Source organism: Scyliorhinus torazame, chromosome 24, assembly GCF_047496885.1.
Source record: "Scyliorhinus torazame isolate Kashiwa2021f chromosome 24, sScyTor2.1, whole genome shotgun sequence".
Classification (NCBI taxonomy): domain Eukaryota; kingdom Metazoa; phylum Chordata; class Chondrichthyes; order Carcharhiniformes; family Scyliorhinidae; genus Scyliorhinus; species Scyliorhinus torazame.
The window spans coordinates 53,254,515-53,260,957 of NC_092730.1; the positions used below are offsets into that span (position 1 = coordinate 53,254,515).

The 6,443-nt window shown below is 45.7% G+C and overlaps 1 protein-coding gene across 3 annotated transcripts in view; it reads right to left on the reverse strand.

The window, feature by feature from the left end:
- LOC140400066 (histone H2B-like) overlaps positions 1-6,237 on the reverse strand; it is an 81,856-nt gene extending 75,619 nt beyond the window's left edge. For all 3 annotated transcript variants that reach the window (XR_011938030.1, XR_011938029.1, XR_011938028.1), the window contains exon 1: positions 6,163-6,237. The gene's annotated coding sequence lies outside the window, so the exon portion shown is untranslated. The remainder of the gene's footprint in view (positions 1-6,162) is intronic.
- Between the last annotated feature and the right edge of the window lie 206 nt (positions 6,238-6,443).

Below are 6,443 nucleotides of genomic sequence, written 5' to 3' on the forward strand. Positions count from 1 at the left end.
GTAAATGGAGTTGAAATCAGCCATGATTGAATGGTGGAGTGGACTCGATGGGCTGAATGACCTTACTTCCGCTCGTATGTCTTATGGACTTATGTCCCTGTCAGACAGGGAAGAGATGGTCGAGTGAGGGAACCATGGTTGACAAGAGAGGTTGAATGTCTTGTTAAGAGGAAAAGGGAGACTTATGTAAGGCTGAGGAAACAAGGGGAAGGCGTTGGAGGGATACAAGATAGCCAGGAGGGAACTGAAGAAAGGGATTAGGAGAGCTAAGAGAGGGCATGAACAATCTTTGGCATGTAAGATCAAGGAAAACCCCAAGGCCTTTTACACATATGTGAGAAATATGAGAATGACTAGAGCGAGGGTAGGTCCGATCAACGACAGTAAAGGGAGATTGTGTATTGAGTCTGAAGAGATAGGAGAGGTCTTGAACGAGTACTTTTCTTCTGTATTTACAAATGAGAGGGGCCATATTGTTGGAGGGGACAGTGTGAAACAGACTGGTAAGCTCAAGGAAATACTTGTTAGGAAGGAAGATGTGTTGGGCATTTTGAAAAACTTGAGGATAGACAAGTCCCCCGGGCCTGACGGGATATATATGGGAAGCAAGAGATGAAATTGCAGCGCCGTTGGCAATGATCTTTTCATCCTCACTGTCAACAGGGGTGGTACCAGGGGATTGGAGAGTAGCGAATGTCGTGCCCCTGTTCAAAAAAGGGAATAGGGATAACCCTGGGAATTACAGGCCAGTTAGCTTTACTACGGTGGTAGGCAAAGTCATGGAAAAGGTACTGAAGGATAGGATTTCTGAGCATCTGGAAAGACACTGCTTGATTAGGGATAGTCAGCACGGACTTGTGAGGGGTAGGTCTTGCCTTACAAGTCTTATTGAATTCTTTGAGGAGGTGACCAAGCATGTGGATGAAGGTAAAGTAGTGGATGTAGTGTACATGGATTTTAGTAAGGCATTTGATAAGCTTCCCCATGGTAGGCTTCTGCAAAAAGTAAGGAGGCATGGGATAGTGGGAAATTTGGCCAGTTGGATAACGAACTGACTAACCGATAGAAGTCAGAGAGTGGTGGTGGATGGCAAATATTCAGCCTGTATCCCAGTTACCAGTGGCGTACCGCAGGGATCAGTTCTGGGTCCTCTGCTGTTTGTGATTTTCATTAATGACTTGGATGAGGGAGTTGAAGGGTGGGTCAGTAAATTTGCAGATGATACGAAGATTGGTGGAGTTGTGGATAGTGAGGAGGGCTGTTATCGGCTGCAAAGAGACATAGATAGGATGCAGAGCTGGGCTGAGAAGTGGCCGATGGAGTTTAACCCTGAAAAGTGTGAGGTTATCCATTTTGGAAGAACAAATATGAATGCGGAATACAGGGTTAACGGTAGAGTTCTTGGCAATGTGGAGGGGCAGAGAGATCTTGGGGTCTATGTTCATACATCTTTGAAAGTTGCCACTCAAGTGGATAGAGCTGTGAAGAAGGCCGATGGTGTGCTCGCGTTCATTAGCAGAGGGATTGAATTTAAGAGCCGTGAGGTGATGATGCAGCTGTACAAAACTTTGGTAAGGCCACATTTGGAGTACTGTGTACAGTTCTGGTCCCCTCATTTTAGGAAGGATGTGGAAGCTTTGGAAAAGGTGCAAAGGAGATTTACCAGGATGTTGCCTGGAATGGAGAGTAGGTCTTACGAGGAAAGTTTGAGGGTGCTAGGCCTTTTCTCATTAGAACGGAGAAGGATGAGGGGCGAATTGATAGAGGTTTATAAGATGATCAGGGGAATAGATAGAGTAGACAGTCAGAGACTTTTTCCCCGGGTGGAACAAACCATTACAAGGGGACATTAATTTAAGGTGAATGGTGGAAGATATAGGGGGGATGTCAGAGGTAGGTTCTTTACCCAGAGAGCAGTGGGGGCATGGAATGCACTGCCTGTGGAAGTAGTTGTGTCGGAAACATTAGGGACCTTCAAGCAGCTATTGGATAGGTACATGGATTACGGTAGAATGATATAGTGTAGATTTATTTGTTCTTAAGGGCAGCACGGTAGCATTGTGGATAGCACAATTGCTTCACAGCTCCAGGGTCCCAGGTTCAATTCCGGCTTGGGTCACTGTCTGTGCAGAGTCTGCACATCCTCCCCGTGTCTGCGTAGGCAGCAATGCTAACCACTGTGCCACCGTACTGCCCTCGGTGGTCGATAAGTTCATGGAAAGTGTCCTGAGGGATAGGATTTATGACCATGTGGAAAGATGCAGCTTAATCCGGGATTGTCAACAAGGATTCGTGAAGGGTCCTGCCTCACAAATTGGATTGAATTCTTTGAGGAGCTAAGTGTGCAGATGAAAGTAGAGCAGTTGATGTACTATACATGGATTTCAGTAAGGTTTTTGATGAGGTTCCCCATGGTCAGCTCATGAAGAAAGTAAGGAGGTATGGGATCGAGGGAAATTTGGCCAATTCGATAAGTAACTGGCTATCACATAGAAGACAGAGGGTGGTGGTGGGTGGAAAATTTTCAGACTGGAGACCAGTTACCAGCCGTGTACCACAGGGAGCAGTGCTGGGTCCTCTGCTATTTGTGATTTTTATAAATGACTTGGAGGAGGGGGCTGAAGGGTGGGTCAGTAAATTTGCTGATGACACCAAGATTGATGGAGTAGTGGATGAGGTGGAGGGCTGTTGTAGGCTGCAAAGAGACATTGATAAGATGCAGAGCTGGGCCGCAAAATGGCAGATGGAGTTTAACCCCTGATAAGTGCGAGGTGATTCATTTTGGTCGGACAAATTTGAATGTGGATTACAGGGTCAACGGCAGGGTTCTGAGGAATGTGGAGGAACAGAGAGATCTTGGGGTTCATGTCCACAGATCTCTGAAGGTTGCCACTCAAGTGGACAGAGCTGTGAAGAAGACCTATAGCGTGTTCGTGTTTATTAACAGGGGGCTTGAGTTTAAGAGCCGTGCGGTTATGCTGCAACTGTACAGGACCCTGATGAGACCACATTTAGAGTATTGTATGCAGTTCTGGTCACCTCATTATAGGAAGGATGTGGAAGAATTGGAAAGGGTGCAGCGGATATTTACCAGGATACTGCCTGGATTGGAGGGTAGGTTTATGAGGAAAGGTTGATTGAGCTAAAGCTTTTCTCATAGGAGCGAAGGAGGATGAGAGGCGACTTAATAGAGGGTTGTAAGATGATGAGGGGGATAGATAGAGTGGACGTTCAGAGACTATTTCCTCGGGAGGATGCAGCTGTTACAAGGGGGCATATCTATAAGGCTCAGGGTGGGAGATAGAGGAGGGATGTCCGAGGTAGTTTCTTTACTCAGAGAGTGGTTAGAGTGTGGAATGGACTGCCTGCTGTGATAGTGGAGTCGGACATTTAGGAACTTTCAAGCGGTTATTGGATAGGCACATGGAGCACACCAGAATGACAGGCAGTGGGATGGCTTGATCTTGGTTTCGGACAAAGCCCGGCACAACATCGAGGGCCGAAGGGCCTGTTCTGTGCTGTACTGTTCTATGTTCTAACAACACCAGGTTCAAGTCCCACAGGTGGTGCTTCGAAACAAACCTTTTGGACTTTAACCTGGTGTTGTAAGACTTCTTACTGTGCTCACCCTAGTCCAACGGTGGCATCTCCACATCATCTCTGTGATATATAACATATTTTACTGCTCAGTAACAGGTGTTGGAGAGTGTGCGAGTGTGTGTTTTATCCTCACTGTCTGTCTATCATACACAACATATTTTGCTGCTCACTGCTCAGTTACTGGAGTGTGTGAGTATGTGAGAGTGGCGAGAGTGTGTTTTACCCTCACTATCCCCCTGAGACATACAATGCATATTTAACTGCTTACTGCTCAGTGACTGGTGTGTGTGAGAGAGCATGAGTGTGTGTGAGAGATAGTGCCTGTATGAGAGTGTGAAGGTGTGATTTGCCCTCATTGTTTCTCCGTGATATATGATGCTTACTGGTGTGTGTGAGAGTGTGTGTGTGTGTGTGTATGAGTGTGTGCTTTACCCTCACTGTCACTCTATGATACATAACATATATTTTACTGCTTACTGCTCAGTTAATGGTGTATGAGTGTGTGTGTGAGTGCGAGAGTGTGTGACAGAGCGAGTGTGAGCAGAAATGTGTGTGTGGGTGTCAGTTTTCTCCTCACTGTCTCTGTGATATAGCATATATTAGTGTCTGCTGCTCAGTTACTGATATGTTTGAGAGTGGGTGTGCGTGAGAGAGAGCGGGTGTGTGTGCATGAGGTGAGTGGGTGTGCGTGCGTGAGAGAGAGCGGGTGTGCGTGAGAGCGAGCAGGTGTGCGTGAGAGATAGCGGGTGTGCGTGAGAGATAGCGGGTGTGCATGAGAGATAGCGGGTGTGCGTGAGAGATAGCGGGTGTGCGTGAGAGAGTGGGTGTGTGTGCATGAGGAGAGCGGGCGTGCGTGCATGTGTGAGAGCGGGTGTGCGTGAGAGAGCGGGTGTGCATGAGAGAGAGAGCGGGTATGCATGAGAGAGAGAGCGGGCGTGCGTGAGAGAGAGCGGGCGTGCGTGAGAGAGAGCGGGTGTGCGTGAGAGAGAGCGGGTGTGCGTGAGAGAGAGCGGGTGTGCGTGAGAGAGAGCGGGTGTGCGTGAGAGAGAGCGGGTGTGCGTGAGAGAGAGCGGGTGTGCGTGAGAGAGAGCGGGTGTGCGTGAGAGAGAGCGGGTGTGCGTGAGAGAGAGCGGGTGTGCGTGAGAGAGAGCGGGTGTGCGTGAGAGAGAGCGGGTGTGCGTGAGAGAGAGCGAGTGTGCGTGAGAGTGTGTGAGTGAGTGTGTATTATCCTCACAGTCTCTCTGTGATATACAATTAATATATTCTTGATTACTGCTCAGTTATTGATTTGTGAGTGTGTATGAGAGACAGTGTGCGTGAGTGTGTATAAACCTCTCTGTTTCTGTGTGCGATATATGACATATTTTACTGCTTAATGCTCAGTTATTGGTGTGAGTCCCTGTGATATACACTGCATATATAGTGCTTGCTGCTGAGTTACTTGTCAGTGAGCATGTGCATGAGAAAACGTGAGTGTGTGTTTTACCCTCACTGTCGATTTATGATATATGGCATATTTTACTGCTTCTTGCTCAGTTGTTGGTGTCTGAATGTGTGAGTGTGTTTTTCACGGTAGCTGTCTGTCTCTGTTATGGGTCAAGTGTTAGGGGGGAAATTAATTTGACTCTCTAACTCCTGTCTCTGTGCTTGCATTTGTAGCTGTCTGTCTCTGTTATGGGATTCTGGGTTTAATCTCCGTCTGTAATATTATTTACAGATACACGAGAGGACAGGTAATCTCAGTCTGTCCACCTCTCTGATGTGCAAGATTTTACTGTGTTTTCTGTACTTGTCAATACCTGTTTTGTGAGTTAAGGGTGAACATTCTGTTCAGTATTGATCCTCCATTATTACTTTTAGTGATAACATTGATATGTTAAATGATCTATTTCCATGTCTGTTTCATGAGAATGACACTGTACCATTATATCTGAGATTGTGTGAGATATTTGGATGGGAATTTTATATTTAGTTTTGGGAGGTGGCTCGGTAATTATATTTAATTATGATTAATTCAGCACTTTTCAATCAGCTGTACTATCCGACCTTTCACTTGTACCAAAGGTTCACAACTTGTGAGATGAAAGGATGGCCTGACAATTTGATAAGTGTCCCTTTGGAGAACAATTTAAATGTATAATTTTTCTGTTAATGCCTTATTCAAGTGCTTTGCTTCTGATATATTTTAAACTAAGAAAGTTACAAAAAAGTGCAAATGGATACTTGCACATTGATTGCTGAATCTATAGCCTAATTAATACTATACTTATTACTTTACAGATGAAACGCTGTTGTCAAAAGTTGATCCAACATTCCATGAGTGTAGGGGTGAATTGTGGAAAATTATCCCACCTGTCTTCTCGTGTATCTGTAAATAATATTTACATTTTCTCCAGAAGTCCAGATTTACTTGAATTTCTTCAATTCGATAATGAGGACTGTTGGATTGGACATGTTCATCTGGGACTTGAGGTCTCTGCGAATCTGACTGCTTCTGCTCAGTGACGGTGGAGCTGATGTTGTGTCTGTGTCTCTGCAATGCTGCATTAATATTGTACTTACAGTCAGTTAGAAGGAGACGGCTGCACATTCACGTTGCTGAGGAATCATCATCATCATCGTGGAACTCATCATTTCATCTGTTGAACTAGGAAGAAGAAAACAAATTTCATGTAAGTTAGGGTCAGGTGAGGCCAATGATAGATCAATCTATTCTTTCAACTGATAATCAGTAAAAGAAAGAAAATACTCTCCAAATCCTAACCCAGAATCAGACAATAAGCCAGGCCCAGAAAGAGCTCTCCCTTCCCCCCGCTCACTCCAAGTCCCGGAACAAGATCGTG